General features: G+C 40.2%; 1 pseudogene; it reads right to left on the minus strand.

Moving 5' to 3' along the window:
- The window catches only part of LOC117548099, a 6,374-nt pseudogene extending 2,467 nt beyond the window's left edge, over positions 1-3,907 (minus strand).
- Between the last annotated feature and the right edge of the window lie 8,696 nt (positions 3,908-12,603).

Below are 12,603 nucleotides of genomic sequence, written 5' to 3' on the forward strand. Positions count from 1 at the left end.
CTTGCATTTTGTACATTTTATTTACATTTTGTACCTAATCATTCATTCTATTTTCTGAAGCACCAACATCAAATTGTCACTTTGTTTTTTATTGAAAACATCTCAACAACATTTAGATGGATTGCCATGCAATTGAAAATGAAATATGTCGCCCCTAAGGAGGAATTACAATAACTTTGCTCCCCTAACCTTTCCTCAAACACCATCATGGTCATTAACAAACATTAGCATGTTAGCTCTCAATGTCATCTCTACTGAATTAGTATAAGCCCAGTTCAAGCCAGCTGCATCTTTTTTGCGCATCATTTGTAGAGAAATGCAATCACTTTCACGCCGAAGCATTTCAGACAACCTCCAAACATGTAGGAGCATAGCTAAAAGAAATAAGAAGGTTGATGGATGCCACACAAACAGGACTTCATGCTGCCTGACACAACATTGAAAAATGGCTTCAATTAAAGAGGCCGTCTCGGGTGGTAAAGTATTCCTTGTTTTTCTCAATCGATAAAACGTAAAATCTTCGTAGCCATATTAAAGGAGCATGCCATTTGCACAGTGGAATATGGAAGACTTCCAATTATTATTCTACTTCAGTAATGGAGTGAAGAGTGTGCGTTGTCTTCTTCTCCCCTAAAGTGAAATTGCTGACCTGCTCTGTCAGTGTTCTGACTCTCTAGTCTTTAGCTTTATTATGAGAGGTGTGCGGTGCAAACTGTCAACTAAATGGCCCGTCACAATTATGAGACATGTTCAACAGATAAACACCCTGTCCAGAGTTTATGTGGAGAGTGCAGTTCTCTTAAGGGGAACTACCACAAGATGACAGCTTTTGAACTCTTTTCTTTTTAACCTGTCATTATTCACTTTGACTTACAGCGCATTCATCACTTGTTCGTGCTGCCATGACTGAAGGAAAACATTCAAGATGTACAGATCTTCTGAGATTAAACTAGAACATTGAAATGTTGTGATTCATAAAGAATGTGCAGATACTACAGATATTTCTGATGATAAAGTGCACAAAGGCAGCGTCCCCTTTATTTTCAGTGTAGCAAGTTTGTCTGCAGGTTTGATGGGACTGAAGTTAAGATGTTTGTCCTCCCACTTTGAACTCCCCTCAGAAAGGAAACTCAGCTTCACGGAGCCTAAACGTGACGGCAAAACTTCAAAGAGGATGCAATAAGTCAGAACAGACTAGCAGACAGCCAGTGAAATTTGAATTGGCTCTACTTGGTTCTGATTGAAGTTCCTTTTTGGAAAATGTCACCCATAACGAAATCTTCAATCTACCAGTACACCTTTCATAAAACTACTGCAAATCCTAAAATTACATTATGGATATTTCAAGTTGATAACATGATAACTACTTCCTCTATTTGTCAATGTTTGCTTTTTGATTTAATGTTCTCATAATTTACTTATTTTACATTTCACATGAGTTTCTTTACTATGAAATTCAGTAAAATCATAATAACTGTCTATAGTAAAGATAAACAAGATTCCAGTTGTAATCTCTAACTTATTTCCATAATGTGGTGTTTTGACCTTTTAAACTGACATATTTTGTATTATTAATGAGAATATTATTGTCTTAATAAACCAATGAAGAACCCAATAAAACAGTGTGTTATCATTACTAAAAACCTGAAAACTGAGCAGTTTTTTTTACATTTCCATAAGTTGACATTGTACAAGGTTTTCATGGGACAGCAAGAAGTTCACAATTTTATAGTTCAGTATTTCTATTTCAGCACAAATGTGAATACAAATAATTTCCACATTAATTAAATGTTAGGCCTGCTTTGCAAAATTACATGGTAATGTCACAAATGTTTACAATAATAAATGGCATTAATAAATAGCCTAGTTGAGTGTGTCCATCCAAACAATATGGGGAAAAAATACTTCTGTAAAGTGCATGCATTCTTAGCTTTAAACTGTTTATTTTCTCTTTTTTTTTTACAAAATGTTTCTACTGAAGAAGACCAGGGAAGACACTTACGTCTGGTCTAAAATACTTTTAGGCAATTTGCTCACAGAACCACTTGAAAGGTTATGGAGCATATCTGCTCCCCTGCTCTGTCTTCTTTAATGGCAAATGTAAAATATATGAGGGGTAAATCTAAAAAAACTATATGCAGTTAAGTAGACATTACATAACTCATCACTGGGAACATAGAGAGAAACCATTTGATGTCCTGGAACATTTACTCTCCTGATTGCTCCGAAGACTTTCTGGAAACTGATAACCACTGCAATGACAGAGCCATTCATCTGTGTTCACTCCGGGGGAAGTCTAAAGTTAAACACCATTGTGTTGCCTTGGAATTTAAGTGGATTACAATGTATTCCCAGAGATATATTTTATGAGGTGGAATAATGACCCTTGAGGCACTTAGGCCTGGAATATACCTGTAGAAAATCACATGGTTTATGGCAACAAATGTACCAAAGTGAATCTTAGACCAAGAGGGCCATGATTCAAACTGCATCTGTTGGGCATTGGTAAAGAAAAAAAACACATTATTACCTTCTTGTGGTGCAGTAGGATCCCATGCAGACCACATCTGGACAAAGAAGAAGGGGTCCAGCACACGATGTAGGCAAGGACCACTACAAATGTCATTTTCACTGTGCGGATCTTCGCTTTTGAAATAAGCCTCACACTGCTCACACGGCAGAGGGGATAAGCTCCTTTGGAGGGCCTTTGAGTTTGAGGCAGGAATTATCCTTTCTGGTTTTTAAATTGAAATTCTGCCATATTTTAAAACATATCAGGCCATAGCATATGCTTAAAATTGCCACTGGGAAAATGTAAATACTGAGACTCATCCATGTGATGTATGCTTTGGCCCCCCATGGCTGTATAAAGTCTGCCCAGCAGTCATTCACACCGTTCCCGACATCCCGCAAGGAAAATATGTACGCTTGAGGAGTGCTGAATACCAGGCTGAGCATCCAAGAGGCGATCACACATGAGCGATCTTTTCTCCTGTGCACGGAGCGGAGTGGCTGGCAGATTGCTAAGCACCTATCGATGGACATCAGGACAAGCATGTAGGTAGATGCAAACATACCCACAACCTGGAGGTATTTGACTAATCTGCAGAGCAAATCCGGGCCGTAGAAGCGAAATGTGATATCCCAAATAAGCTGAGGTAAGACCTGAAAGATAGCAACAACAAGGTCTGCGATACTGAGATGTTTCATGAAGTAATACATCCGAGACTGGCTGTGTTTCGTGGTGTGGATGGCCCGCAGGACGCACACGTTACCGGTCAGAGCGAGCAGCAGCACCAGTACCAGGACGGTAACTTCCACTTTGGCCACTTCTTCATTTCGTTTCAAAGGGTTCACTGTGGTGTTTCTTGAATGGCTTTCATTTCCTCGACTTGAGTTGCTGCAGGAAACATTTTGCATCCAATTATTCTCCTCGCGTAAAAGGTACTCCATCGTGGGCAAAAGCGCAAGTTGGCGCAGCCCTCGATCACATCACAAAACAGATCCAGGACCTCTATCTGCTGTCTGGTGGTGCAGTTTCACTATACGCACTTTACAGCCAGCTCAATATTTTAAAGTTGATTTTAATTGCCTTCAGGTTGAATTACTGTATGATCCAAAAAGCACCACTCTAGCCTGAAGAGGAACAACATGAACAATCTTAATTATAACTCTGAATCCTTGCACATTTATCTAAAACTTTTGAACTATTGCAATCAGTTAAAAAATAATATCACCTTAACATTACCCAAGGGACTGTGTACAAACTAAGCTTACCTTTGAAGCGAGTTATTATGGTGTCTCGGAGCAGTGCACTCGCTGCCTCCAGATTGATATCTGATTTGCAAAGGCTCTGTATCCACCTATGTCCTTACCGTAGCCCCCTCCCCTCATAATACTTTCCTCGTCTAGAGCAAACTATCTGGGTCCAGTACAAGCACACAGCACGTACTACTTATTTCTCTCTCTCTCTCTCTCGTCCCCTTCTGTCTCCCCCCCGCCCCCTGTAACTAGAGTTTAGGTTTTTACTTTAAGTTTTTTGTAAAGTCAAATGGCCCTTAACAGTATTTAGTCGATGCTATCTTATATTTGACCTATAAGTCAATGATTTTAGCATCTACAATATTTGAATTAATCACTTATTGGATTCAAAGACAGGAACATTTCAGTCTAAACAGCCTCCCTCATTTTCGAAAGAACACGACCAAATATGGAAAAGAACAATATCTGGAACAGCATCTTGGTGGAATATAATAACATTTAAGTGCATGTTCACAGCACAGCGCAGATACTCTGTATGCACATTAACCTATGCTATTACATTACATTGCATTTAGCTGACGCTTTTATCTAAAGCGACTTACAATAAGTGCGTTCGACCAACAAAATACAAACTTGAAGAAAACAGAATCATATAAGTACATCAGGCTTCACAGAGCAAAAACATTTCAAGTGATACTCAACTGGCTTTAGATAAGCCAGCCCTTTATTAGTATATAAGTGCTTTGTTAATAGTTCTATCGCTTGAAGTGGAGTCGAAAGAGATGCGTTTTCAGTCTGCGCCGGAAGATGTGCAGGCTTTCTGCTGTCCTGATTTCAATGGTGAGCTCATTCCACCATTTTGGAGCCAGGATAGCAAACCCACGTGTTTTCGCTGATGGGAACTTGGGTCCCCCTCGCAGCGAGGGTGCAGTGAGTAGTTTGTCTGATGCAGAGCGTAGTGCACGCACTGGGGTGTACAGTTTAACCATATCCATGTAGGAAGGGCCAGATCCATTCGCAGCATGGTACGCAAGTACCATTGTTTTAAAGTGGATTCTAGCAGTTACCGGAAGCCAGTGAAGGGAGCGGAGTGGTGTGGGAACATTTTGGAAGGTTGAAGACCAGACGAGCCGCTGCATTCTGGATGAGCTGCAGAGGTCGGATGGCACATGCAGGTAGACCAGCCAGGAGGGAGTTGCAGTAGTCTAGGCGTGAGGTGACGAGAGCCTGGACCAGAACCTGCGTGGCTCTTCTGGGTCAGCTGGGGACGTATCCTCCTGATGTTGTAAAGCGTGTATCTGCAGCAGCGGGATTGTAGCAGCGATGTTTGTTATCTAGGATCACACCCAGATTCCTTGCAGTCTGAGTCAGGGAAACAACAGAGGTGCCGATGTTGATAGTCAGGTCAAGAGTGGGACAATCTTTTCCCGGAAGGAAAAGCAGTTCAGTCTTGTCAAGGTTGAGCTTGAGGTGGTGAGCAGACATCCACTGAGAGATGTCAGCTAGACAAGCAGAGATGCGTGCGACGACCTGGGTCTCTGAGCGGGGAAAGGACAGAATTAATTGGGTGTCGTCACAAGGTAGGTACGGTCTTACAGGTAAAGTCTAAAGCATCAGTTACCATGGTAGTGAGTTATTAAATCAGGTTTCACATTAACACAGGCAACAAAAGGCTGATGGGAGTAATTGTAAAATGTTTACTGTAAAAAACAGAATCAAACCAAACAGCTGTCAAAGATAAATAGCTCCCTAGAGCCATATTGAATTCCTTGAATTCCTCCCTGAACCGTATAAAGGATTTCTACTGTAAATTGATGCTCATGCTGTTCCAAATCTATTTTCAGGCACATGCAGTACAATGGAGCAAGATCTTTGTTTAAATGTCAGATATCTCGTTCCTGAATGAAACTCTGTATTTATTTCTTATTATTACGTTAAGCCAATTTAAACTAAATAATTGTTTTTCCATTCCATTTGTCTGTATTGAGGGCAACAAGTCAGCTGTGCTTCTGAAACTGCCACGAGTTAAATAATGCATTTGACGCACTTGCAGGTGCTGTATTGTCAGTGCCTTGTTCAGCTGAATAGCCCTCTTGATAGATGTCTTGTTGTTTCGATGGATACTATCTGATGATGGTGGCAGATAAATGCGTTGCTTCTGTTTCCAGGAATACCAGACCATGTGACATCCAGTAACAGTCTGTGTTTTTATGCAACAACATCAGAGTCCCAAATCCCTGATGTGAAGCATTCAAACGTTCATGTCTCACAATCAAGTTCTGCAAACTATAACCAAACCAAGTCGAAGGATTGTGCATTTTATTTTAAGCAGGTTTTGTTTTGCCTGAATAATCATTGATTTGGGATAAGAAACAGATTACGAAAGGTTGGAGAAATCATTGAACAAAATAAACAAGTGAAACATACATGAGCAAAAACAAGAATAATATACTTTGCTGAATTTGCGGGCAGACACAGCCTCTTTTCCAGTAAATGGGAAAATAGGATTATCATTTTTGACTTTTGGCAGGATTTTCCAGGACAAATTCCAGATCGCCGCCATGAATTATCATCCTGGATCAATTTTGAACTTTTAGACCTGCCATATGCAAGTTTTGGTTAACAAAATAGTAATTTGGGGTCAATATATCATAACGAGTTGAGGATGTTTCATGTAAATCAAGGTAATTTGTTCATCAAGACAGGGTGTAATTTGATTGATTTGGCCTTATCAGGGAGCAACATCACATTTTGTTAAATGGATGCTCGGTCTTGATTTTTGTATGCAAAGCATGCAACATTAACCTCTTTTTAACTAAGTGCAGACACAAATAATATCTTGCAAAATAACAAAAACTTGGTTTGAAAATGGTGTGTTCTTTTAGAACCTCCACATCAGTAAGGAAAATAACGTCTTCCCAGGACATTTAAACTGCAGATATCACATCATAACATAATGCATGGAAAACATGAATCATAAAACATGGTAAAGACACAAAAAGCAAAAGAAAGGGTCTTGCAAAATCGAAATGAATAATTGACTTAACGTTCTGTCTAGAGGTGGGCAGAGAAAAGAAAAATGAAAAAACATAAATTACAACTACAAAATCTGGGACAGGATGTGCAAGAATAGAAATAATGGGGCATCCTTTATCCAATGGGTATGAGAGGATTGTTCCAGTGCAACACAATTACACACCTCACTAACAAAGTGAGAACTCTACAAGTTTAGTTTACATTGAATTGGACGCCAGCGAAAGCCAAACCATAAGCAGACCTTAAGTAACATTTAATACAACTTACATCAGTGCCAGGATAGATGCCAGATATGTTACAGAGGTCCCTGAACTTCTTCTTTACATTGTAAAACCCTTTAGCCGCCAATAAATATGTTTTTGATTCCTCAAGAAAGTATATGTGGATGTTGTTATTCAACTACAATGACTTCAAGGCCCCAAGCAGCCACTTAGTTTGTTTATGCCCCAGGCTCTGAGTGTATCTGCCAAAGGGCTGTGCAAAGGTTTTGTCATTTATTCAGAAGCATCTGAAGAAGTCACCAATTTATCACGGGTAACTGCTTTAACATTATACAGTTTTAGCAGTAGGACACTTATGTCTATAATGAATAGTAGTAGGCTACTTGGCACCATGGCCCTATTGCTTTCCTGAAGAATGCAGACTGTTGTGCACACATTTGGATGGAACTATGCGTCACAAGAAACATCATTTGAATCATTTATATTTTAAATTATCTTTTGATGTCATTTTAATGGAAGTGATCTCAAGTTTATGTAGAGTTTCATTATCTGCTAATCGTTTTTGAATGGAGATGCCCATTGCAAAGCATAGCATGTTTGGCACAGGAACATATGATGAAAGATGAAAAGGAAAGCAATGGTTTTGTTAAAAAAATCTTTATTGGATGGTTGTATGGCTGCAAGCAATCTAAAGTCATGTTTTCTTGATGCCAAATTGACCTTGCCACCTGTAAGACATAACAAGGTGTGATTAGCGGAGTTAGGAGCGATATTTTTGTGACGTTAATAAACATCTATTCATTGAATAATAATGGGGATTTAATGCTTTGCTCAAAGGTTACATGCAAAACCCCCATCACAACAGTGCTGCGGTCACTTCATACTTCAAGTGCTTGTATGACTATTTTAGATCACTAATTTGATTACTGCAAAGACTGATTTGTTGTAAGAGTAACTGGGCAGGTGTTACGGTATTGTATGTAAACAGACCTGACTATAGCACCCCTGTTTTTGGTAGCACCTAAAGGTGAGACATGCCATGGCATTTTGTGTATTTGGTTGTCTTACCCTCATTGTGTTTTGCCCATTTATCTAATATATATATATATTTTTGTATTCAGATCTTTTTAATGTGTTTTACACAGTCTATGGTTTTACATTGTGTAAGTAACAGTTTTACTGTTTCACAAGGGTAAGGAAGTGGTGATGGCATCATGCTCCTCAAAGAAAGTTTATTGTCCAAATGTCAGTGATTGTTAAGTTGAAGTCTGCTTAATGAATAAAAGTCATTGTTGAAACTTGCCATTGCTAGTTGTTAAGTTCCTTACTCCAGCTGTCTGGGAACTTGACAACAGAGTACAAGCTATTTCACTCCCCAGATCTGGAATGAACACTAAAAAAAGTGCCCATAGCTGGATGGGGTTTCAAGTACTAGTGGTAAAGTTTTTGGTGGGGTAAGTTAAGAGTGGATGTGTCTATCATTACCTGTAAGGGGAAATGGCCTTCTCTTTCTGACAGTGCTTTCTGTGCAGTTACTGACTGTACATCTATATGTAACCAGTTATCTTGTTTCATAAGCATTTACGACCATACATACAGCACATTTATCTTTTACTGTACAGCTTAGACAGTGTATATTTAGCATATGTTGCTAAGCATAAGCTTGTTGTTTTCCCATAAACCCATTGTTACTTCACTACAACACTACCAATAGCAGTTCAATCAGGAGAGACGTGATGTATGGAATACATATTTATTATCGGTCACATTATATAAATGAAACATAATGATGACAGTTTATAACAAGTGAATGAAATGGTGTTTTGGCGATTAGGCCCAGGTTTTGTAAGATATCAATCGGGAAGGGAAGAACCATTTCCGATGAACCCCCCTGGGTCTAGACACTGGTGGTGGTGATAAGTGGTTAGGTCCGGTTGGAAGGGAGAAGGTTAAGCTTGGTCCTGAGTTGAAAGCAGGAGGCGAAGGGGTGGAGGAGGGTTGCGCGTTGACACCTGGAAGACAGCTGATAGGAAAGGGGAGAGCATATATAGAGGGATTAACAGGTGCGATGATTAGGCTTGTAAATGGAGGGGAGTGATAGGTTAGCTGAGGAGTGGCGCTCCCTGTCATTTAGTGCAGGGAGCGAGTATTGCCATGACGTGCAATACGGAGTCTGAACTTGCGCTAAGCTTCATTAGAGGCACATTGCATTAGCACGCCAGGACACATGCTCTATACAGTGGTTCTCAAATGGGGGTACGCGGACCCCTAGGGGTACGTTGCAGTACTGCAGGGGGTACGTGAGATTTATTTTATGTTAATGAAAAAAACAACATAAGTAATGCATTTAAACAAACTACTAACTACTTTATTCAAAGGTTTACAGTAATTCTGGATAATAAAATGGGGAAAATAAACGGGGTGCTCTCTTTTCCTCTCCCTCTCCTGACAGCCCGTCAGTCTCGTGCAGCTCGCTGAACCTGTAATAAGTGACCCGACAGTAAAGAATAAATATATTTATAACTAGTTTAGCTAGTTCCAGAGTAGATAAATAAGCTAAGTGTGTTACTGTAGGTCTAACTCTTAGTGTATTTTGGTCCGCTCACCGGTCCGTCACAGCGGTGGAGCTGTGATTATGCAGAGCTGCATGTTCTCCGTCAGCAGCAGCTGATCTGATCTCTGATCTCTCTCGCTTCCGGTTATACTTCACTCACGTTTATGTCCAAATCTATCAGATCTAGGTAGTTCTAGTAATCATATGACTGCCTGCTTATGAAAGGACACCTAAACAATAAGCGTTGATTGGCAACGGCGTGTGGCCGCCAGTGTTGGGTGTAACGCATTACAAAAGTAACGGAGTTACAGTAATATATTACTTGTTGCTGTAATGAAGTAATGTAACGCATTACTAATGAAATGTGGGTTATATTACCCGTTACAATGCTCAGTAACGCAGTTACAACACATTTTAACCCGAAATGAAATGGTGTTTTGTTTTTTAACAATGTAGGACTAACATAGCGAGACATTCCGACACCAGACAAATTGTGCGGGTAGATTAGTAAACCTGGTGTGTTTACCCTTCAGGCTTCGCGTCGGGATCTTCGGGGCAGTTGAATGTTATGCACCCTCTATTAAAAAAAGAGAACGGAGCGAAAAGTACTAACAACAAATTGTGGCAGGTGCAGAGTTGGGAGTAACGCGTTACAAAGTAACACGTTACTGTAATAATATTACTCTGTTGGTAACGGAGCAGTGTAACGCGATACTTTTATAATTCAGTAATCACACTACAGTTACTAACATTGCCCCGACACGCGTTACTTCGTTACTTTTATAAAATAATCACACTCACTGACAGACAAGAGGGGTTTCCACCGCAGGTTTACATGTAGGCCTATGTAATCTGTGCGACTTGCGAGACCACATCTCCACGTGCAGTGCTGCATAAACATGGCTGAGTCTTTTCATCTGTAAACTCCCTCAATGGGGCCGCTCGCTCTCTTTTGTTGATCGCCCTCTCACGGGTGAACAGTTCATTGCCCCGCTTCATTGTAGGAATTCTGCCTTGTCTCTACCACTTTAGTTTGACCATCTCTGTTACTAAGTTATGGAATACTAAATAAATAAGTAATTAGATACCTTACCGTTACTGCGCTCATAAAAAATGATAAGAATAATGCGTCTTGAACTGGTTTCATTAATTAGTGTCTTTACGTTTCACAGACTGTTAGCTTGTTGTGGTAGGCTGGTAGCCTATTTTAGAGCATATAAAAAGAAAGACTTGTGTTATGTCTTCCTTAATGCAATAGTAATTGGGGGTGCAAGTGGAGTCTCGCAGAGGCAAAACTGTGGCGCCCTTACACTGTAGGTGCGCCGCAGTCTGCGTGATCTGCCTGTAGGGAGGGGCGGGCCGGCCCTGCGAGTAAAGTAACGAGCAAAGTAACGAGTAAAGTAACGAGTTACTTTATGTAGAGAGTAACGAAGTAGTGTAATATATTACTTTTTTTTAAAAGTAATATGTAATATGTAATATATTACTTTTTGTTAGTAACGACCCCATCTCTGGTGCGCGTGACCTGCTCCGCTGCGCGTGCCGTGCATCATTTCCAAAGTGCTTCCACAGCAGTGACACACATCTGTGGATAATCATTTATACGAAAATGGTTAAAGCAACCATCACTAAACGCCAGCAACACTGCATCTACTGCAGACCGTAGCAACAGGCCAGATGGGGACATCACGTTACCCTCCGTTGTGGACACTACTCCCGCCTGACTCGCCGCCCTCAACCCCGGAGCAGCACTCAGCCCGAAACTTCCTCTGCGGCCCACAGGTGCCAGCCAGGATACCATGGCAAAACAGAGCCTGCCCAGGTATATCTAAACAAGTACCCGCCTGTACAGTGGGGTTAGGTGGTCATTTTGCAGCTCGTGGTATACAAATAGACAAGGGCTAGAATATTCATGTGAAAATAGTGCCATATTCTGCCATGCCTGTAGAAATGTTGGGTCAAAAATAATGCATACAATAGCACAGATGCCTTCACCACGAATGGCTACAAAACTATCTCATATCCCAAGCTTATCAACGAGCTAATGTTGCAGCTGAAATGTTCTCCAGGTCACAAAGTCAACCTCACATGATGGACAGTAAATGTTCTCTTCCCAGAGTATATGATGGGACCAAAGTGATGATTTAGTAGGCTACATGGTTTTAATAATACTTTTGCTTTTCAATGTTTGCCATTTCAAACCATGAGCTGGTTCAAATAATATTTGCCTTGATTTACAATATGTTCTCATTTGTTTTATCAGTACAGTTTTGAAGCTTTTGTGCTTTTCCTTGCCATAGTCCACTTTGGACTATATTAAATATTTCAGGATTGCACTTTTAACTCACTTGAAATGTTCTCACTTGCTTGGTTTCAAAACATAACAAATGCCATAATCTGTTCATTGGGGATCATCAATGCTATTTTTCATTGCTGTTGCCGGCCACTATTGCTCATGTAAACCTACTACTGCTGCGCCCCCTGTAATCTCAGAGGCACCCTGAGTCATTTTGTTCTGGAACCGGGCCTGTACATGGCCATATACTAAACAAACTACAGAGCCCATTCCGTGTCCTGTTAGTGTTTACTTCCTCTCTGCCTTCTTCTGGTGATTTACCTGACGTCCAGCGCTCCGTCTTTTAACCTCTTTTCCTTTCTCTTTCTTTCCTTAGCAACCTTCATTATAGTCCTTGACAGTGGTCTGTACTGTATTAACAACGTGTCACATGTTAAGAATTTACAATCAGAATCGAGTATTCAACTAAGCCGTGTAATACAAGTTGTTAGTAGCCTTAAGGGCCTACACAGTTGTTATGCTATACCACATTGCCCTTCACTGGATGTATAATGAGCTGCACTAAACTACATTTCAGCATTTAAAATAACTAGCCATTATTTTGCGGTTATTTTGGTGAAAGTAACTCAAAAGTAACTAAAGTAGTGTAACTCATTACATTTCAGAGACAGTAATTTTGTAATGTAACTTATCACTTTCAAAAGAGAGTAATAAGTCATATGTAATATATTACA

The sequence above is a fragment of the Gymnodraco acuticeps genome, unplaced genomic scaffold (assembly GCF_902827175.1).
Source record: "Gymnodraco acuticeps unplaced genomic scaffold, fGymAcu1.1, whole genome shotgun sequence".
Taxonomy (NCBI): Eukaryota; Metazoa; Chordata; class Actinopteri; order Perciformes; family Bathydraconidae; genus Gymnodraco; species Gymnodraco acuticeps.